Source organism: Trachypithecus francoisi, unplaced genomic scaffold (assembly GCF_009764315.1).
Source record: "Trachypithecus francoisi isolate TF-2019V2 unplaced genomic scaffold, Tfra_2.0 Lachesis_group9, whole genome shotgun sequence".
Taxonomy (NCBI): domain Eukaryota; kingdom Metazoa; phylum Chordata; class Mammalia; order Primates; family Cercopithecidae; genus Trachypithecus; species Trachypithecus francoisi.
The window spans coordinates 46489526-46513842 of record NW_022681474.1 but is presented as its reverse complement, the minus strand read 5'-3'; positions in this window follow the sequence as shown (position 1 = coordinate 46513842).

Genomic DNA, 24317 nt, shown 5'->3' with positions numbered 1-24317 from the left:
GGAAAGCTGGATCCAGCTATAGGCATATTTATTAAAAACTCTTAGTATCTTCTTGAAATCAATGGATTTATACTCTACTTTCTACTACCAAAGTCCTTCTCTCAGAAGACTCTACTCACCAGATTTTCCTGAGATCTCTAAGCTAATGATTCAGCCTATGTGGGTCTGTAGGCCTTGATCTTTCAGTATTCATTTTGGTCATGGCTCTAAAATGTATCTCTCCCTCACCCTCTGCTAAAGTTCATAAGTTTATTTCTATGGGGAAATATTTACACAGCTTATAGATTTCAATCTTCCCTTCTTTTCTGTTTCACTTATATCATTTTTAAAATCAATTAGGAGGTTCAAAATATAGACACACCCTGATGCACTTCTGGGCTTCCTTCTAGTCAAAATGGATAAGCTACAAAATGAAACTGTTATTTCCATTGAGACAAGAAGCACCTTTTAATAGCTCCAGAAACACCTTACAATCATTTAGTCATATACTCTTCACAACATATCCGACAAATCAAATTGGAAGGCAAAAGAATGCAAATCCGGAAACAGAATAACATTTTAAATGAGTCGACTATTAAAAATATGTACATTTCACATACTAAGACCTAGAATTGTCTGATTCAGAGGATCTACAAAGAAATCCTAGGGGAAAGTAGTTTCTCCACAGATAGTTATATGATAAATAAAACTCATAAAGTTTTGTGTATTACAAAATAATTTTTAAATTACCCTGTTAAATTCCATACTAGTGTGATTTAAGGCAGGACTGATATTATTACCTCAATTAATATATGAGGAAATGGAAGAACAAAGAAATCTGTAATTCTTCCAAAGTCACTTACTTAAAAAGTAGGTGACGGGAGACTCTAGTTTATATTTCCTGACTTTGGTTCTAGTGTTCTTGCCAAACTATAGAAATATAATTACCTTTCCTTATAATTTTTCATTGAACTATCAGAAAAATGCAATTAATATTTAATTAATAAAATTTCAATTGATCTTTATTTAGGTGCTTAGCACTGGAAGGTATGAGAAGAAGGAAAGTGCTTTGCCCCTGCAATAAAGCCTTTTACAATTTGTCTGAGGGAAAACACAAACACCAAGAAAACCTGGGAAGTTGTGCTGCTAAACTGATTTTTTTCTTGAGTCTGAAATTATCAGAGCAAGTGAAGGACATTGCTGACCTGAACAGGTTCACACAAGCCTACCATTCACACATCAGTGTTAGTACAGGAGGAACAGGACTCCAGAACCTGGCAAGCTCACTTTAGAGACTTTTAGATTGCTAATAAAATGCAACAGTTTTTTTTTTTTTTTTTTTAGAGAAAGCAATCAAAGCTATGTCAACTCCTGCCAAGATATTTTTTGACATATGCTTATATCACCCATAGCATCCAAATGAACACTCTCTCTGCCATCTATCACTTAAGACACTGAATCTCTTCGGATTTCATTCATCCCCATCTTCATTCAGCCCTTCAGCAATCATTCATTGAGTAGCTCCCATGTTATGTGCCAGGCAGTGTTTGCGGTGTCATGAGTACAGTAGTGAACAGAAGAGACACAATCCTTACTCCCATTAAGTTAACATTTTGATTGGGAGAGATAGACTATGCATAAAAAAATGAAATATGCAGGATAAAAATATTAATAGTATCAGCTATGGAATAACATAAAGCAGGACAGAGAACTAAAACGTCCCATTTTTGGTGGTTGGAGAATTGATAGTTATTAAAATGTGGTCAACCAACACTTGATGCATGGTCAACATTTAAGCACAGGTCCGAGAGAGGAAATAGAGAAAGACACGGTACTTTCTGGGAAAAAAATATTTTAGAGAGAATAGGCACTGAGAAGGGCTGAGGCAAGAGGCTCCCCGGTATATTGGCAGATGAGTAAACCACATAACTTGGGAATGGAATGAAGGGGCCAGGAGATTGTCAAATAAGAGACCAGAAAGCCCATGGGGAAGCACCTGGCAGGTCACGGAGGGCCTGTGGCACCTTGAAAGTACGTTAACTTTTGACCTGAGTGTAACAAGGAGACCTTGGCAGGTTGCAGACAGGGGAGCGAGGTGACCTAACTTCCATATTAAAAAGTTGGCTCTTGTTGTGGTGCTGAAAATATCCTAAAGGAGGACAAAGGCAGAAACACTGGGGCGATAGTAGGAGGTGAATGCACAGTGTGGACAAGAGATGACAGCTCTGTCTCCGGTCCACTTCTTTCTTAATTGGCTGTGCTTAGATTTCCACCCATTCCCGTCTGTTACTTCTCACATCACCAATGTCCTGATCTCTTCCAAATCTTCCTCCAACTTGGATTCCCCTTGCCAGCTCCATATAGTTTGCAGTAACAGCCTACAACCAAGCCCCTCTATCTGGAGGTAGAGCTATGCCAGACACAATATGTTCAAATTAAATCTATTAATTTTCCCTCTTGGCAAAGCTCAGAATATTATTTTTCCTATCTTATTTAATGATATTATACCCCCAATTGTCTACCTATAAATCTAAATCATCCTCCATCCTTACCTCTCATTAGATAACCATCTACCATTTCTAGACCTTTAAATTTGCTACCATTTTACTATGCTTATTGTTGATACATGAGTTTAGGACACGCTCATGTTTTTCCAGAGGTTCATACATAACATCATTTTTCAACTGGTAAGATCATTTTTCATTTTTCATAGGTAAGATGAGTCCCCTTAGACACATAGAAGCAAAAATTCAGTATGGACCAGCCATAAATCCAATGATTCCTACCCAAAGCAGCATAGTCACTGTTTAGAACAGACACAAGCTTGTTCTACTACTTCATCCTTATTGCCAAAGGACAAAGATTCTAAAGACCACTGAAAGGATTTTAGCAGATCAGATGCAAGTTAGAAAGATCTAGCTGCTGTTTGTATGAACAATGCACTGCAGCGGAAGCAAGGATAGCAATTGAAACTGCTGAAATAATTCAACCTACAAAAATGTAGTATTAAATGTAGTCATGGAAGTTAACATGGAGAGAAACGGATGGAGCCCATCGATATTAAAGAGATAGGTTTGGGGCAGGGCGCAGTGGTTCACGCCTGTAATCCCAGCACTTTGGGAGACCGAGGCGAGCGGGTCACGAGGTCAGGAGATGGAGACCACGCTGGCTAACACGGTGAAACCACGTCTCTACTGAAAATATCAAAAAAAAAAAAAAAAAAAAAAAAAAAAGAAAAGAAAAGAAAAGAAAAGAAAATTAGCCGGGCGTGTGGTGGCGGGCGCCTGTAGTCCCAGCGCCTCGGGAGGCGGATGCAGAATGGCCTGAATCCAGGAGGCAGAGCTTGCAGTGAGCCGAGATCGCGCCACTGCACTCCAGCCTGGGCAACAGAGCAAGACTCTGTCTGAAAAAATAAAATAATAAAATAAAATAAAATAAAATAAAATAAAATAAAATAAGAGATAGGTTTGGGTGGACTGGCCAAGTGTATGCAGTGGGGATACTGAGGAAGAAAGTAGCTTAGAGGCTAATTCTGGCTTTTACGTTTATGTGCTTAATATGGTTTGGCTGAAATTTCTAGCTTAATGGAACACTTAATGGAGCCAGTGATCATTAAATGTTCCCTAGGAAGAAACTAAGAGGCTAATTGTAAGATTTCAGGGTAATGGTCATTCTAAGTATCAAATAAAGACTTCAGGACTTACATAGGGGCTCAGAGATGACCTACTACATCCCTATCCTCCTCCAAGTTCTAGCATATGCCTCTCCTTTTTCAATATGTCCTCATTGCTCTGATGGCTGCCTTATTTTCTTGTCCTTCTCAAGCAACTACAGCCTGGACTGACACTTTAGCCTTTATTCATATATAGTTTTCAAGGTCATTTGTCTCAGCTTTATACTCACAATGAAGGCTACTTGAAATCAGAGAGTTTTGTGTCAGATGTTTTGTATCCTTCATTCTATTTAACCTTCACAAGAACTCTTTGTTCGATTATCATAACTTTCAAGCTGAGGCTTAGCCTGTACACCATGGAGTGAGAATTTACCTGCAGGTTGTTCACACTTCAAAATCTGTAGTTTGCCCTGCATATAATCATAAAAGTAAAATAAATTTAACTAAACTATTATGGGTGATTTATAACTTATACCTAATCAATAAATAGTTTGAAGATGTATCATTCAATTCACATATTCATCTTAGATAACTTCCTGGAATGTAAGAAACAGTAGCGACAGAGGTCTTTTCTATTGTCCTATTTTTTGCTTGGAGACCATTTGAAAAAACATTTATATTTAAGAAAACGAAGCTTCTAAATTTTAGAAATTTAATTTCTAAAAGAAATTAAATCATATTCTTTCTAAAAATCATCTGTATAATGGTAAGCCCTAAATAGCAAGATAAGGTCAAGAACATGTGAAGAAATGAAGGAGCAGATTGCTAATTATCATTTTTATTATCTTCTAGGAAAGAAAGGAAGATTTGTCTGTAATTGCTTTGGTAAGCAGTCATAGTAAATGAACCTGAAAATGCAATATTCCTTCTCCAAAATTGTTAGTTGTCTCAATTTCCCCTTTGAAAGTACCAGCCGAGTCTCTTTTTAACTGTTTGGAAAAACAAAATCAAACTGAGTTACAGCTCAGATTGTAGGGAATACATGTTGGCTCTTTGCCTCAAGTGGTATGGAGTTTGCCTAAAAAAGAGAATTCTTTTTCCAGTTGAATTCAGTACTCCTGTTATATGACTACCATACAAGGAACATGTCACATGTCATTCCACTTGTCACTACGCCAGACTCTTCTCCTCAAGGCATCTTTGTGTTTCCACTGAGAACCACCAGTGTCTAATGGCATTTCCTTTTCAAATGGGCTTTGGTTCCTGCTACTCAACATGTTTCCACCTTTGTCAGTCAATGCTTTCATCATGCAATCTTGTTGATGCCCTGGAGTCTCATCTGGAGTCCACAAGCTTCCCAAACTGAGCTGTGGGCCATGAAATGGGTGACCTACATTTTACTGCATAATACACTGTGTACCTTAATGGCTTACAGGATTTTACCGAAAAAATTTCTGTAAGTTTTTGCTCACACTTTCTCAAGAACCCCCACCATGCCATCTGAATACCTGGGTTGAACATTGAGTGACAGGCAACAGGCAATTCTCTAAACCACTCCTCTTCATCAACAACTAAAGCTTACTCCTGAGCCAATGGTTGGGAGTGTTTCTTTCTTTCATCAGAGTGTATTTTCTCCTAGTAATCTCACCCCCTTTTCTTCTCAGGCATTCATGAATCCCATAGGTCTGCCTCCCAGCTATAATGAACTCGCTAAATTTCAAAGGTGAAAAGCAATTTTAAATTAATCTACCCACCAATGGTAAACCTGTTTACAACATCCCTACCAGGAAGTCACATTTGGTTTCTGATGAAGACATGCAGTGATGTTTAAAAGACAGAATTTTTCATTTTGAGCTCAAGGTGCCTCTTCTAACTTCTGCATACTTCTCCTTCTTGCAAGTCCATATAAAAGGTGCAGTGGAAGTGGTTTTTTCTATCTTTTTATCTCAATTCTAATTAGTGCTGCACAACTCAAATTAGGTCTCAAAAAATAAATAAATAAATAAATAAAAACAACACAAAGTGAGAAAAAATCACACTTATTTATTTCACCTTAATGATGGATTTTTTTTTCACAGCAAACAATCAATGAAATGAAAAGATAAGCTACAAAATAAGAGAATATATATGCAAACCATATATCTGATAAAGGATTAATATCTAATATATTTTAAAAACTCATACAAGTCATTAGAATAAAAAGACTCAATTTAAAAATGAGCAAAGAACCTGAACAGACATTTTTTTCCAAAGAATACATACAAGTGATCAACAGATATAGGAAAAGATGCTCAACATCACTAGTCAGCAGAGATATGCAAATGAAAACCACAGTATCATCTCAAAACTGTTAGGATGGCTATCATGGAAAAGACAACAGGCAACAAGTGTTGGTGAGGATGTGAAGAAAAAGGAACCCTTGTCTACTGTTGGTGGGGAGAATTGGTACAGTCATTATGCAAAACCGTATGAGTGCTCCTAAAAATTGAAAATAGAACTACCATGTGGTCCAGCAATCTCAATCCTGGGTATATATCCAAAGAAAATGAAATCACCATCTGGAAGAAATTGCTGCACCTACATATTCACTGTAACATTATTCACAATAACCAAGATATGGAAATGACCCAACTGTCCACTGATGGATGAATGAGTCATGAAAGTGTGGTTCTATTTTATACACACACACATGCACTAAAGTACTATTCAGCTTTTAAAAAGAAGAAAATCCTGCCATTTGTAACAATATGGATGACCTTCAAGGACATTATGCTGAGTGAAATAAGCCAAACACAGAAAGGCAAACACTTTATGATCTCACTTATACGTGAAATCTAAAAAAATTGAAGTAGAGAGCAGAATGGCGATTATTATGGGATGGAGGATTGCAGGAGAATAATAAACTTTTCAAAAACTCATTCTGTATCAGTGTGCACCACACATCAAAATGTTAATCATGGTGAAATACTATTCCCTTATAAAGACTGTTATTTTGATTTTTGTTTGCTTATTTGAGTATTTAATTTGCCTATTATGGATTAAAAAGAAAAGTTCAAGTATTTTAAGATGGTATGCAAGATTTAATGAGAAGGATGAAGAGAGCCAACTTGCATTTGATGCTAATCATTTGCCCCACACAAAACTCAATTTTTTGAATAAGATATATACTCAACAGAATTAAGAAAAACCTGACGCTTTTACCCAGAGTGACTGGCAGTCAGTCCAAATGTGGTAGCTAGTCCTGTAACTGAGAGAGACAGTAACTTTTAATTAAAGACTGACGGAAAAAAAAAATCGAAGTTAATTCAGTAGAATATTTCACAAATTTAGATATTAAATATGAAAAATCAATGTATTCCATTTGGTATGAGATTTGGAACGATGTATTAAAAACACTTTTTAAAAGATTCAAACCCTTGGAGTCTCTAATTCTACTTCTGGGAATATATTATAAGAATGCAATCTAAAATATAGAAACCTATTAGATAGAACATGTTCAGGGCAATATATGCTTAATGAAGAAAATTTGGAATTAATCTAGATATTCAACAATGGGAGGAAAAGTTTACTAAACTTTGATATCGGTGTTTGATATTTAAGGTAAACATCTGCAAAAAGACTTTACAATGAGCAATGTTAGCATAGAAATATGTAAAGAGAATAAAACAGGATAAACCATAGACAATATTTCTCAAATATGTTAAATAAACACTTATAAAGATAATAAAGGCTGAAAGAAAATAAACAATCATGTCAATAGAGAGTTCTGGGAATAAGGGCAGTAGTTTTGTAATTTTTTTATTTTATCTCTTTTTTAATGAATGGAAATAATTTTTAAATGGGAAAAGAGGGATACTGTACATGAAGAAAAGCTGACTCCCCCAGAAATAGAGTATCATCTCACATCCAAAGTAGCTGTGCAGATTACAGTGGTGTTATTACTAGGCTTATGAAATATGAATGCTGACCTTGTCTCCTTGCCTTGTACCGACAGTGAGAGGTATTTACTGGAGGCCAATTACTTTTTCTCTCACCCTTAATTCTTCTCCAGATTTTATCGCTAACAACCATGCTACAAACCTAAAATTGTTTGAATGTATCAGTCTCCTCAACATTTTCTTCTTTTCTTTCAAAGTAATTCTGAATATATTACATCAATTGCATGCATAATGCTAATGCCAACATTTTGTGCAAGACGGCATCTTGTCAGAGAGACCATATCTGAGTTCATATTCTAAGCAATTATCAGCTTCTTTATGAATGTCAATAAATGTAAATTCTAATAAAAAGGAAAACAAAATCTTATTAATTGTCCTCTAGAGCCATCAAAATAATCCTACATTCTTGAGATTGCAAGAACTCACTGAGAATGTTTTTAGTCTCACATTCTGCCAAAGAGAATGTGGCAGGACACCAGGATTTTGCATCTTTGTGTGTGTGTGTGTGTGTGTGTGTGTGTGTGCATGCTAAAACACTGGAACATACAAAAGTAGACACAGCCAGAGAGAGATGGGCAAATATGGATTTACCCGGCATTTGATGAGGCTTACCCTTTGGGTTCCCACTTTCTTTGGGCTTCTGCTAAGACCTTTTAACTGTTTAGATTTGTCATTTTGTAAAGAAGACCCTTCAAGTTGTGGAAGACACAAAGTCTATATTGTCTGCTAGGCATGGCCAACTTGCCCAGATTACTCTGGGAAAACAGTACTAGGCGGAAACACAAAAATCTATTACATCTGATTCTGAGATGTGAGATCTAGTTGGGTAAATGGAAGGGAGAGAAGAGCAAAAGAGAAATGCATGGGAAAGCGATGTGGGACAAAAAAAAAAAAATCAAGTAGGAAAAAGCTGTTTGCTGAACTATGAGATCTGAGATTAAAATCAAGTCTTAGGCTTTTCCCAACAAAAAATCCTAAAGTGTATAACTTATTATAACGCCAGAAGGGTCAACTTTAAAACCATAAGAGGATGGTCTTGGGACTACAATTGTTCAAAGCTATGATTAAGAAAGAGCAGGGATCAGCCTGGTACGGTGGCTCACGCCTGTAATCCCATCACTTTGGGAGGCTGAGACGGGCCGATCACGAGGTCAGGAGTTTGAAACCAGCCTGGCATGGTGAAACCCCATCTCTACTAAAAATACAAAAATTAGCTGGGCATGGTGGCACACATCTGTAATCCCAGCTACTCGGGAGGCGGAGGCAGGAGAATTGCTTGAACCGGGGAGGTGGAGGTTGCAGTGAGCAGAGATCGTGCCACTGCACTACAGCCTGGGTGACAGAGCAAGCCTCTGTCTCGAAAAAGAAAAAAGAAAGAGTAGGATCAGCCTATCATGGTGTCTGATATGCATATAATAGCTAAGTTCTTAGCTGCCAAAGTTTCACATGCATACATTATTTTCAATCACACAAAAAACCTGTTCATACAATTTCTGTCTCAGAAAATAGTGGAGGCGACCTGCAGTTTGAGTTTAGTAGCAAATTACCACATAGACACTGATTATTAACAAAGGGTCTTAGCAAACTAGTTCAGTTATTTCACTTACAGATGAAAAATGGGCTTTAGAAGGGAAAATGAGAATGCCTGGGGGTGATGGATTTAGTGGCAAAGCAGGCATATTATTTTTTTTTCTTGTAATACATATTTGCATATTAGATGATACATTTTTTAAAATCATGTTTTCTGATATATTGTGGAAAAAATAAGTTTTTTAATGTTAATGTATAATTCTCACACAAATCGATACACACACACACACACACGCATTTGCACTTACACATACACACACAACCTCATAAGCTATAGTGGAAGAAAGTTACATATTATCGCACGCCCTATTATTTCAAAATCTCATAATAAAAAGTTTGCAAAAGGAGATTGTGTTTGAGTTTTCTTACTTATGCGTGTGTTAGCTTTTATTTTTACTAACTGAAACTTTTGCGGAGGAGAGGTAGAAGTCAACAGAAAATAACAAACTAATTATCTTCTCTGCTTAGAAATACTGAACTTCAGTAATGGGATTGCTGGGTCAAATGATATTTCTGGTTCTAGATCCTTGAGGAATCGCCACACTGCCTTCCATAATGGAAGAACTAATTTACATTCCCACCAACAGTGTAAAAGCGTTCCTATTTCTCTGCAACTTTGCCAGCATCTGTTGTTCCTTGAGTTTTTAATAATTGCCATTCTGACTGGCGTGAGACAGTATCTCACTGTGGTTTTGATTTGCATTTCTCTAATAATCAGTGATGTTGAGCTTTTTGTCATATGTTTGTTGGCCTCGTGAGTGTCTTCTTTTAACAAGTGCCTGTTCATGTCCTTTGCCCACTTTTTAATGGGGCTGTTTTTTGTTGTAAGTTTAAGTTCCTTGTATATTCTGGATATTAGATGTTTGTCAGATGTTTTCCCACTCTATAGGTTGCCTGTTTCCTCTGATGATAGTTTCTTTTGCTGTGCAGAAGCTATTTAATTTAATTAGATCCCATTTGTCAATTTTTGCTTTTGTTGCAATTGCTTTTGGCATTTTCATCGTGAAATCTTTGCCCATCCCTATGTCCTGAATGGTATTTCCTAGATTTTCTTCTAGGTATATACCCAGAGGAATATAAACTATTCTGTTACAAAGATACATGGACATGTATGTTCACTGCAGCACTATTCACAATAGCAAAGACATGGAATTAACCCAAATGTCCATCGCTGATAGACTGGATAAAGAAAATGTGGTACATATACCATGGAATACTATATAGCCATAAAAAGGAACAAGATCTTGTCCTTTACAGGGACATGGATGGAACTGAAAGCCATTATCCTCAGCAAACTAACACAGAAGCAGAAAACCAAACATCGCATGTCCTCAATTATAAGTAGTAGCTGAACAATGAGAACACATAGACACAGGGAGAGGAACACCACAAACTGGGACCTGTGAGGGGGTTAGGTCAGGATAGGGAGAGCATTAGGAAAAATAGCTAATGTATCTTGGGCTTAACACCTAAGTGATGGGTTGATAGGTGCAGCAAACCACCAAGGCACACATTTACCTATGTAACAAACCTGCACATCCTAGACATGTACCTCGGAACTTAAAATAAAAATTGAAATAAAAAAAAATAAAACTGAACATCAAGTGTTTGATCTTCTCCTCACACAGGCACCTGGACTGCACTTGTTCCAGAGAGCAATGAAGTCACAGCAATCTAATGCCCCAGCAATGACACCCAACTAATCCATCCATGCTCATTAGTAAGAAAGAAGTTACTGTTGTTTAAAACTGAATACAAAGCTCAATTTAGTTTTACATGGATTCTTGGATTAACTTTACATGGACCCTGGACCAATTGTGTCTGTAAAATGGTGAAGTGGACCTTGGTGCCTAACATTAGAGAGATCACTGACCTTTGTGATAAATTGCTAAGGACACTTTTCTCGAACAAATATTCTGCAAATATTCAGCAACATTTGCATGTAATTGTATAGCTTTATTGGACTAGGTCAAAAGACCAAGGTTTGCTATTGGTCTCTGCCCAGTTTGATGCAATGTGAACTTACACATTCAACTTTCCTTTCTGAGCTTCAGTTTCTCTACTTGCGAACTCTTTTATGACTGGGTTTCATAATACCTAAGACTACTTTTAGCTCCAAAATGCCGTCAGTTTGTGTTAGGTTTCTATGCAATCTCTTTTGAATAAGTAAATTTATATAACCACTTTGAGCCTAGGAGGAAATTTAAGCTTAACGTGTCTCAGGGGTTCACAATGCCATTAGAAATTATGTTGATGATCTAAAAAAATTCACCACTGAGTATTACTTAATTTTCATTTAAATGAAAGAAATAATTATCCTGACAAGACAGGGGATATTTCTGAGAGAGTTAACTTAGTTCACTTTGGTTCTGTATGAGATTGAAACCATTTAGCAGAAAATTAAATTAACGTTTGCCAAGAAATTAAGATAAAATGTGAGGATCACCATGTAACGCTATTTGTCATTCTGGAAAGAATGGATGATCCATGTCAACCTTCAAGCTCAGCTCCATAAGCAACTGGAAATTATCAAGAGTTTTAGAAGTGATGGACAAATAGAGTTTGATATGGGTAAATGCCAATTGATTCAAAGAGTGAAAGGACAACTGACTGTGACAGATAGATTCACTGTCCATGAAGATCAAATTATTGAAATACAGTGTTCAAGGAATTCTAGAGAGGCTAGACTTTGCTGTTGTAACAAGAGATTCATCTTAGGACAATTAGAGTAAAGTTGAAGAAAATACTTATGAATGATTCTAGTTCTTCCTGTTATTCCAACGATTTTAAATTCCCTTTATTTTTCTAACCAAAGAAAGAGCACAGATAGGCATATGACAACATTTAAGGACAAGAGGAAGGGTCTCATGAGTTTGCAGACATTTGTCCACTTATTTACATGCCAGAGGGCAGGTAATCAAAAGCTGACTCATGGTGTTGCCTGGAGTTGATCACTGACCAACCCCGTTAAATGGCAGTAAAGATCAATATCATTGAGCTGCTCAGTGGTTTATATGCAGCCTGAAATAAATTTACATAGACTAATTGGTAGGAAATTGGACACTAGTTAAATAGCAGAGATTATGAGGGGAAAAACGTACCCTTAGATACTTCAGAGAACAACCTTAAATTTCTGCAAAGTTAAGACAGCTAGAAAAGGTCTGCAATATACTTACTTTTATTCTCTCATTCAACAAGTATTTTTTGAGGACCTATTATGTCTCAGGCACTGTTTTAAGTACTCGAAATACACTAGTGGTAAAAAGACCAAATCTATGCCCTTGTGGTATTTACATTGTAGGGGAGAAAACCAACAATAAGCAATATCCATGCTAAATAAACACATTATCTAGAGTGTTAGAAAGTGATGCAACTTTATTTTATATAAATATATATATATATTAATGGGAACAGCATAAGCAGAATCAGGAGCACAAAGTAAGATGGCAGGCAGTTTACTCTGTTAGATAGTTCACAGTAGGGATTACTGAGAGTGTAAAATATGGACAAAGACTTGAAAAGGATGAGGTAGTTATTAAAGCTGATATCTGGGGACTTGACCAGTGCAAAATTCTACAGCCAACATCCTACAGCTGGAATGTGATGGTATGATGGGTGTAGAGAAAAAGAGAGGAGCTCAGAAGAAGACCATTGTAACTGTTTCAACTGTTTCTGAATCAGGTGGTGAGGTGACTTTTGAGAAGGGGGATGACATAATGGGACACATTTTGGTCATACTGCCGTATTGGCTGCCATATTGAAAACAGACCCTAGATGAACTGAGTTTGAAGTAGGAAATCCCATTAAATATTTAGTTTTTATTATTTATTTTAAATAATCCAGACAAGAAATGATAATGGTTTGGATCAGTGTGTTAACAGTAGTAATAATGACAAAGATGCAGATTCTTGAGATGAGAGAGGCAGCTGGTGAAGCAGATTTTGAGGGAAGAATAGGAATCAAGTATTGGAAATATCTGTTAGACAGCCAAATAGGGATATAAGGTAGACATCTGGAAATACAAGTCAAGAGTTTGGAAAACAGGTCTCAGCTGAAGCTATAATTTTTAATGTTGTTGAAATGTAGGTGATACTTAGAGTTATGAACACGGCAAAAATTCACCAAAGTCATGAGGAGAAAGCAAGAAATAGGGGCATCAAAAAAGAGATGCTCCTGTGTTAAGAGCTTAGAGAGAAGTAAGAAGGAGTGTTCGATGAGGTAGGAGAAAGATTGAGTGTATATGACACTACGAGCCATCTGAAGAAAGTTTACCCAATAGAAGACCAAGATGGCCTTGCTGATAGATAACCCAAGACTGGGAATTGGTCATAGATTGAGCAGTATGGGATCAGGGTGACTTCTGTATGAGCATGAGAGGGGAAAAGCAATCTGAAAAAGTTAGGAGAAGTCAGGTAGCGTGACGCCTCCAGCTTTGTCCTTTTGACTTAGGATTGTCTTGGCAATGCGGGCTCTTTTTTGGTTCCATATGAACTTTAAAGCAGTTTTTTCCAATTCTGTGAAGAAACTCATTGGTAGCTTGATGGGGATGGCATTGAATCTATAAATAACCTGGGCAGTATGGCCATTTTCACGATATTGATTCTTCCTATCCATGAGCATGGTATGTTCTTCCATTTGTTTGTGTCCTCTTTGATTTCACTGAGCAGTGGTTTGTAGTTCTCCTTGAAGAGGTCCCTTACATCCCTTGTAAGTTGGATTCCTAGGTATTTTATTCTCTTTGAAGCAATTGTGAATGGAAGTTCATTCATGATTTGGCTCTCTGCTTGTCTGTTACTGGTGTATAAGAATGCTTGATTTTTTGCACATTAATTTTGTATCCTGAGACTTTGCTGAAGTTGCTTATCAGCCCAAGGAGATTTGGGCTGAGACAATGGGTTTTTCTAAATATACAATCATGTCATCTGCAAACAGGGACAATTTGACTTCTTCTTTTCCTAACTGGATACCCTTGATTTCTTTCTCTTGCCTGATTGCCCTAGCCAGAACTCCCAACACTATGTTGAATAGGAGTGGTGAGAGAGGGCATCCCTGTCTTGTGCCAGTTTTCAAAGGGAATTTTTCCAGTTTTTGCCCATTCAGTATGATATTAGCTGTGGGTGTGTCATAAATAGCTCTTATTATTTTGAGATACGTTCCATCAATACCAAATTTATTGAGCGTTTTTAGCATGAAGGGCTGTTGAATTTTGTCAAAAGCCTTTTCTGCATCTATTGAGATAATCATGTGGTTCTTGTCTTTGGTTCTGTTTATATGCTGGATTACGTTTAATGATTCAAACTATACTACCTGACTTCAAACTATACTACAAGGCTACAGTAACCAAAACAGCATGGTACTGGTACCAAAACAGAGATATAGACCAATGGAACAGAACAGAGTCCTCAGAAATAATACCACACATCTACAGCCATCTGATCTTTGACAAACCTGAGAGAAACAAGAAATGGGGAAAGGATTCCCTATTTAATAAATGGTGCTGGGAAAATTGGCTAGCCATAAGTAGAAAGCTGAAACTGGATCCTTTCCTTACCCCTTATACGAAGATTAATTCAAGATGGATTAGAGACTTAAATGTTAGACCTAATACCATAAAAACCCTAGAAGAAAATCTAGGTAGTACCATTCAGGACATAGGCATGGGCAAGGACTTCATGTCTAAAACACCAAAAGCAACGGCAGCAAAAGCCAAAATTGACAAATGGGATCTAATTAAACTAAAGAGCTTTTGCACAGCAAAAGAAACTACCATCAGAGTGAACAGGCAACCTAAAGAATGGGAGAAAATTTTTGCAACCTACTCATCTGGCAAAGGGCTAATATCCAGAATCTACAAAGAACTCAAACAAATATACAAGAAAAAAACAAACAACCCCATCAAAAAGTGGGGAAAGGATATGAACAGACATTTCTCAAAAGAAGACATTCATACAGCCAACAGACACATGAAAAATGCTCATCATCATTCGCCATCAGAGAAATGCAAATCAAAACCACAATGAGATACCATCTCACACCAGTTAGAATGGCAATCATTAAGAAGTCAGGAAACAACAGGTGTTGGAGAGGATGTGGAGAAATAGGAACACTTTTACACTGTTGGTGGGATTGTAAACTAGTTCAACCATTATGGAAAACAGTATGACAATTCCTCAAGGATCTAGAACTAAATGTACCATATGACCCAGCCATCCCACTATTGGGTATATACCCAAAGGATTATAAATTATTCTACTACAAAGACACATGCACACGTATGTTTATTGCGGCACTATTCACAATAGCAAAGACTTGGAATCAACCCAAATGTCCATCTGTGACAGACTGGATTAAGAAAATGTGGCACATATACACCATGGAATACTATGCAGCCATAAAAAAGGATGAGTTTGCGTCCTTTGCAGGTACATGGATGCAGCTGGAAACCATCATTCTTAGCAAACTATCACAAGAACAGAAAACCAAACACCACGTGTTCTCACTCATAGGTGGGAACTGAACAATGAGATCACTTGGACTCGGGAAGGGGAATATCACACACTGGGGCCTATCATGGGGAGGGGGGAGGAGGGAGGGATTGCATTGGGGAGTTATACATGATATAAATGATGAATTGATGGGTGCTGACGAGTTGATGGGTGCAGCACACCAACATGGCATAAGTATACATATGTAACAAACCTGCACATTATACACATGTACCCTAGAACTTAAAGTATAATAAAAAAATATAAATAATAAAAAAAAAAAAAAAAAGAAAAAGTTAGGAGAACAGAAGTAGAGGAACTGGCTGCCAGAAGTAGTGGAACTGCCAACATGAGTGCAGATACATCTTAAAAGAATTTTGCAGCAACAGGAACAAAGAAGTAGGGTGGCCGCTGGTGTGGGAGCTTGGGTCAAATGACAGTTTTCTTAAGGATTAACAATATATGAACATAGAGATATCAATGATCTAATTGAGAAAATTTTGAAATCAAATAGACTGGCAGTAAAACCTGGTTCTGGCACTTAATAGTTTTATAACCTCAAATAAATCATTCATCTTCTCTGTGCCTCGGCTTCCCTATCCTTCCAGGTATGAAGTTGAAAATGACTTTCGGTAGCAATCTCCAGGAAAACAGCACTGGACTGTGGAAAGATGCACAGAAAGCGTTTATATCGTAGGATCTTGCTTAGTAGCTGTATAATGTTAATCCAAAAACTTTTTTAAAGTCCTAGCATCTTCGTCTTGAAATGAGATAACAATACTTGTTTCAATAGATTTTGATAAGAATAAAACAAAGTTGTGCAAATGAATTGCCTGGCATAGTGTCTGGCATACATCAAGTGTGCAATAAATGTGATTTGTTTTGTTTGCTCTATCGTGTCTCAAAGATCCAAATTCCCTAAATGGATGCCTTCTGCACAATCAACAACAGGCATGTTCTTTGATTAATGAATCCAGGTTCCAGCCCCTGTTTGTGACAATATCTTAGCTTGAGGGTGTACTATGACCATTTATTTGGCTTAGGTTATTGCTTCCCTCCTAACAATGACTTTGCTGACTAATCCTTTGCCTAACCACCGTGACCCAGGCTCTGATTTTCTTGAGCTCTAGACACAGAGACTGCCCTATTGAAACTGCTGCTGATGCAATACCAGGCATAGGGAAGGTTATTTCAGAAACCTGCCTACAGAAACTTCAGATGAACTTAAACAAAGATTGCTAACTGTTCCCTAGTATAGATTTTTAGGTGAATTTTCCTTCTCCATATACCTCTAAGAACATGTTAATACGCTATGTGGGGATAGTTACAAAATATAGAAACTGAATAGTATTATTAAAGCACCCATTTCTGAATCAACTAGCTCTGCATTCACATCCAATTTGAATCACACTAGTTGGGTGAATTTAGGCAAGCTAATGAGCTTTTCTAAACCTCCATTATCTCATCTGTATATGTGGTTTACCATATTAATCTCATACGGGCTGTGTGAGTGTACTGAGATAATTAAACAAAAGCTCCTAGCAGAGCACCTGGTATGCATAAGTAGTAATCATGTTTATTATGGATTAGGCCTATCTATATATTAGGTAACTGGACACAAAAGTGATACCAACTGAAATTTCATTTTTAAAAATTCACAACTCAAGGCAAGAGTAACGTGATAGAAGGTTTAATCCAAACTTTTTTTTTCTAAATATTTGAGACCCTATGGTAAGAAGATTTTCATGAAAATATAAGAAAATAAATACAGAATATGGTATTAAATCATTAATTCTTGAAGTTTTATGTAACTCTCCATTCAAGACCCAGCTGGTCATGCCATCCCTGGAGATGGCTTCACAGCCCCCAGAGTTTTAGTGAATAACCCCATCCTCAGATGCAGCTTCCCCTTTGAGGGTCAAGTCCATTTGAGACCACAAAAGTCATCTCTCCTTCCATGGAACACTGTTGTTGGAAAGAAATCCCTCAATGGAGATTGTAGTTATTCAGACTAAAGCTGGAGCTATCATTTTGTACTTAGCATACTTTGAGAATAAAAAAAAAATAATTTTACGAGAGCTGTGTGATAAAAACAAAACAAGGGTTTTCTCGATGTTTTCCAGATTTAATCAAAGTAAGTTTTTTTTGTATTTATTTAAATTTTACTTGCAGTTTGGGAGGCCTCATTCTATGTTCAGCCCTACTGTGATTTGTGTGGCCTTTAGCAAGCTACATGTGCTCTGGAAGCCTCAGTTTCCACATTTGGAAATAATAACATTTCAGTGGAAGATGGTTGTGAAGAGTAAATGAGTTTGTATGTTTAGCATACTACGCAGGTATAAGGTGCTTAAGAATTGTAAGTTCTTTCCCAGGATGACTTGTTGATGACTTTGAAATAACCCTGGTTTACCATGGTCTTGAAATTATCAAGCAACCAACTTCATGCAATAAACAACCAAGAATAGGCTCATAATTACATCTCCCATTCTCTCCATAGAAATTTAAATGAATTCACACCATTTTAATTAAATTTTCTTATTTTCAATAGCCTTGAAAAACATTTGGTACACATACAATACAATTGTTAGGGCTTCTGTATCACACATGGAAATCTTGAGAATTATCTGCTAAACAAATACTGTATCCATGTGACGGTCTTTAATTATTGTGAGCCCAAAGAGACGGTAATCAATAATATATTGACTACAACTCATAATATACTGAAATGTCATCCTGGGCTCCACAAATGACTTTAAAATTCAATATGCAAGATTTTCATGAGACACCCAGAGGAATTTGATAGAAAATAGCATTGCTGTGTTTCTATATTTGATCTGTTTCTCTTTTTTTAGAGCTAACACAAGTAAATAAATCAATAACATAAAGGCAAATGCCTTTTCTTTTTCTAATAAACTGTGTATAATAATTGTAGTCTTGGTCATTTCCAAATAATCCCAACTAGATGTGAAGTGGAAAAAGAGATTCACCTGAAAGTAAAAGTAGCAATGGCCTCTGGACATGCTGAATGTTTAACCTGGATTCTGGAGACTGGAGTGCACTCACTATAACACTGTTTTTTTAATACATATTAACCTCTACTCAGGGTTACAAAGCTGGTCCCCCAGGTGGTTCACAGAATAGTGTCACCCAAGTTTGTTTGGAGGATTAAAATAAAACAAATGATAGAAAGCATGTATTAGACTTATACATTCCTCCCAATGTAGACAAAAATTAGTCACTGGAAACTGAATCCACAAATCCCCTTTCTAAAGTGTTCATTTTTAAATGCATTTACTTATTTGCAGGATGATGAAGTATCTGGCTTTTATACTGACTTACATTTTTTTGTTTATTCAGAAATAGGTTTACGCTACAAGAACAAAGTAAAATACACTTTTATTCTTTGTATGCTCAGGATTTATTAGCACATTGAAGATGAAAAATTATACGCATATCTATATAATAGATATATATATAGTGTATATATTATATATACATATATTATATAGATATATAACAATTATGTTAAACCTCTTAAACTTTTGTGTTCAGTACAGTATTGTTAACTATAAGCACAATGTTTTACAGAAGATCTTTATAACTTTACAACTTACACGACTGAAACTCTATACTCTGATAACCCCTTCCAGGCCCTGGCAACTACCATTCTACTTTCTGCTTCTGTGGGTTTGGCTGATTTAGAGATCTCATAGAAGTGGACTCATATAGCATTTGTCCTTCTGTGACTGGCTTATTTCACTTAACATAGTGCCCTCAAAGTTGATCCATGTTATAGCATTTGACAGAATTTCCTCCATTCTTATGGCTGAACGATATCTCATGGTATCCACTGTGGCTGGGTGTGGTGGCTCACGCCTGTAATACCAGCACTTTGGGAGGCCACGGCAGGAGGATCACGATGTCAGGAGTTCGAGACCAGCCTGGCCAAAATGGTGAAACCTTGCTCTACTAAAAATACAAAAATTAGCCAGGTGTGGTGGCACACGCCTGTAATTCCAGCTACTGGGGAGGCTGAGGCAGGAGAATTGCTTCAACCCGGGAAAGAGACGTTGCTGTGAGCCGTGATCGCACCACTGCACTCCAGCCTGGGTGACAGAGCAAGACTCCATTAAAAAAAAAAAAATTCCATTAAAGGCATGAGCCACAGTTTATTTGTCCATTCACCTGCCAATGGACATTTAGGCTCTTTCCATCTCTTGACTACTATGAATAATGCTTCACTGAACATGGGAGTATACATATGTCTTTGAAAAACTGATTTCAATTATTTTGATTTTCAATTTTTTGAGGAACATTCATACTGTTTTCAGTAGTAGCTGCACTATTTTACAGTCCCATCAATAATATGCAAGGGTTCCAATTTCTCCACATCCTTTCTCCAACACTTGTTATTTTCGGCTAGTTTGTTTCTTTGATAATGGCCATCCTCAGAAGTGTGAGCTGATATTTCATTTTGGTTTTGAATTGCATTTCCCTGACGATTAGTGATGCTGAGCATCGTTTCATGTATCTTTGGGCCATCTGAATGCATTCTTTGAAGAAATGTCTATTCAAGCCCACTTCCACTTTTGAATTGGGTTATTATTACTTTTTTTTGTTATTGAGTTGTAGGAGTTTCTTACATTTTTAGATATTGAGTCCTTATTAGATATAGGGTGGCTAATATTTTCTCCTATTCCATAGGTAATCTTTTAACTCTCAACTATTTCTTTTACTGTACAAAAGCCTCACTAGTCTATTTTTTTTTGCTTTTGCTGTCTGTACTTTTGTGGTCATATAAATGAAACTACTCAGACTATAAATGTCTATACTCAACTATAAATGTATTTGTATAAATAGGAGGAAAGCACAGTACAAAACAAAGCAAGTTGCTATGGATTCTTCCCAGACATTTGCCCAATATTTAATTTGGTGCTCAGTTACACTTTACTTAGGGCATCTTGCTCTTTGTCAGTTGCAAAATATTCCATATAAGATCTTCAGATAATTGTTACATTTAAAAAAAATGCTAGTGGGCCCTATTTCTGATTAGATTACCCTTCAAAAATCCTACTATTCTGCACATGTGCTTACCATACTGGATGGCCTAATATCCCAAATTAGTCAAATTAATATTCACACGCAGAAGCTCTCTTGGTACTTGGTGCTAAAATCTATTGACATCCTGTTTCTTGAATTATTCAAACATACATCATTATCAATTTGTATAAGTATGTTTTATAAATTATAAATAGGCAATCATTTAAGGATACATTCCTTTGCAAGTTTATCTAAAAATCAGCTCATCTTTGAATTCAGTCAGGGCACTGGAGGCTTGTAAGACTAGTTGGTTAGAGCAGGGTTATGGTGGGGACACAGTTGTGTAGTTAAGTTCCTGAGTCCTACACTGGGGTCGTAATGAACAGGTATCACAGTAGCATTCAACAGACAATGTCTAACTGTGCTAGTGTGGAGCAAGGTGTGTTGTGAAGGGTGCTATAAACACATTATCTTGTTCATCTTGCAGCATACCCTTTCCATGGTATCATTTTAATTTTATTGGTATGTAAACTGACATTATTCCCAATCTTGTAGATGGTTAACACTAAAAAGTGTTAGTAACTCGCAGCAAGTATTCTGGAAAAAGCTGGCAGAATCACATACATCACTCCTGCATACAGAAACAGGACAAGACGTTATCGCTCTCCTTACGGAGGTTAGAGAGTCTGGAAGTCCTAGATCTCAGACCTGGAAAGATCTAAAAAGTCCTCCAGTACAGCTATATTCTTTGCCAACATTGTGACTGTACTAGGAATGTAGCTCTCCTGACAAGATCTCCATATTAAATTCTGGCTTTGTCCCAGGGTATTTCAAAAGGAAATCCCTGACAAATGTAGCCTCTGCTGCTAAAGAGCAGGGACCACTGTGATTGGAAGCAAAGCAAATCAGATCAAGTGAAAACATGGAACTTGTAGATGTGATTAATGCCAAAGACAGCTTATTTAAGGGACAAACAGACAAGAAATTTTAAATAAAATAACAAAATAAAATAAAAATTTTAAAGCTACAACTTTAAAACAATAACAATAATGACAACAAAACTGTTAATGTTGACTTGTGCCAGACACAGTACTAAATTCTTTACATATATCATCTCACTTAGTCTTCAAAACAAACTGAAGGACAAAGCTATTATAATCTCCTGTTTTCCAAAACATAATACTAAGTCTCAGTGAGGTAAAATCTTTTGGCCAAGGACACAAAGCCAAAAAGTGGTGATACCTGGATTCAGAACCATCTTAGATGAATTCTGAAACTCAACTTCTCACCCACTGTAGTACACAGTGTACTTAAAAGTCAGGAAGGTAAAACAGAGATTTGGCTCCTTCACTCAATATCCGTATGTATCCCAGATTCTAAGTGCTAGTCCAGGTGGGAATGGGCAGGTATGTGACCCTGTTTTAAATCATTACATTGTTTTAGTGCAAAACAAATAAGCCATTATAGAAAAAAAGCAGCATATCTGTTTACCTATTCAAATACAACTTAAAAAAGCTTTTCTAGGCACTGGAGATTAAAAGTTTGAACGATAATTACATTTCCAGATGGTCTCTGAATATGAAAAGCAAATTAAAATCTAATGCATATAGTATTATTTTTAATTTTCTTAGAAGTAGTCAAAAGAGTTAAAAGGCAGAATTTGCTGCCATTTCTAAATTCCAACCCTTGTTTGTACCCATACACTAGCAGGCAAATCACGAGCAATGCACACAGTCATGAAATCCACCAGGATGCTCAGGTGCTGGGGTAGCCAGAGATTATTTTCCATGAACTAAACTTGAGCAACTGGTGATGCCCCTTCTTTCCAACCCAAGTTGTGATTCTAGGAAATATCCATTAGTGACAGAGAGGAAAATCTTTTTAAAAGAGGTGTAGGGTCTGGCGTGTGTATGTTTGTGTGTGAAACATGAAAAGCTACATTGCAATTTTCTGGGAAACCATCTACATTAAACAGAGGGGAAACACCTACTACATCTACTACTAGCATTGTCTGCTTTACATCATCGGCAACATCATGTCATCATCATCAACATCTTTATGAATACATACAAGAATTCCCATTTGAAAGCCAGATTGTTTTCTCAACTCTACAAAGGTCCATGGAGTTTGAGACGACCAAGCAGTGAAGATGCTTTGAGAGCTGAGAGTCAGAAGTTTGTGGACCTTTTAAAGGGCAGAAGGAAGAGCTGCCCTCCATCTGGGAGACCCAGTCACCACTGTACACCTTGCACTCACCTGACTCTGTATGCAAATTACGTTTTTTTTTTTTTTTTTTTTTTTTTTTTTTGAGACGGAGTCTCGCTCTACCGCCCAGGCTGGAGTGCAGTGGCCGGATCTCAGCTCACTGCAAGCTCCGCCTCCCGGGTTTACGCCATTCTCCTGCCTCAGCCTCCCGAGTAGCTGGCACTACAGGCGCCCGCCCGCCACCTCGCCTGGCTAGTTTTTTGTATTTTTTAGTAGAGACGGGGTTTCACCGTGTTAGCCAGGATGGTCTCGATCTCCTGACCTCGTGATCCGCCCGTCTCGGCCTCCCAAAGTGCTGGGATTACAGGCTTGAGCCACCGCGCCCGGCCAAATTACGTTTTTTATTTCATAATAAAAGCATCATTGTGTTAGTCCCTTTCAATTTTGAAGTCCAGTTCTCTAGTAAAGGCCAAGATGGCCTCTGTACAAGGTTCTGCACGGCAAAGTAGGGGGTGCATATATTCCTAGAAATTTCCCCCATCAAATTACTTTTTTTCATCTGTCTGTGCCCATCTGCCCTGCCTTTCTTGGATAGAAACTTTGAATTTTGGAATTTCTTGAACTAAAGTTACTTGTTAATCCGCTTAAGAAAATTCTTGCATCCTTGCAGCTGTAGCATCTGTGCTGGTTGGTGAACCTGATGCTTGTCTACAGTAAGATTTATTCACTCCAAGGCTCATTTTGGTTTACTCAGACTCTGGATTTATGACTCTCTCTCATGTGCCCCCACACTGTAATCCTGTAGGTACATCATTATCAACCACAATCTCCTACTCACTACCATTTTCCTCCCGTAATTGTACCTCTATGAAGATTAACAAAACCTCATTGCCTAAGCAGAGATGACTATCCCTGTGCTTCCTAAACTTTAATAAGCACATGAAACATCAAGAGAGCTGGCCCTCAGCCCTGAGACTCTGGTAAAATAGGTCTGGGTGCGTCTGGGTGAAACGTAGAAATGTGCATTTCTTCCAAGCTCCATGGCCCCTTTGATGGTGGCTATCCAGGAGCCACACTTTGTGTAGCACTGACCTTGCCTGTTTCCTTGCACCACACCTCTCCCAAGTCCCTGTGCTCCAAGGTTAGTGCCAGGAATAGAAACCCAAATCTCACAGCTCTTATCACTATACCACAAAATCCTTTTGATTTCAGCTAAATATTGGAAAAGGGGGTCAGAATATTCTTTGCGTTCCCAGAACATCGTTCACTGTGGTAGATGGGTTCAGTCTTGGTATCAGACTATTCAAGACAGTGGAATAGTTCCAGGATGACAATGCTAAACACAGTGTGGCAGCCTTTCTACTAAGTGTGCTCAATGCTCGTAAAGACAACATGATAACTAAAAATAGTGATTCAATAAAAACAGTTGTTGTATATTTACATTTGCCTGAGTATTTTGCATAATTC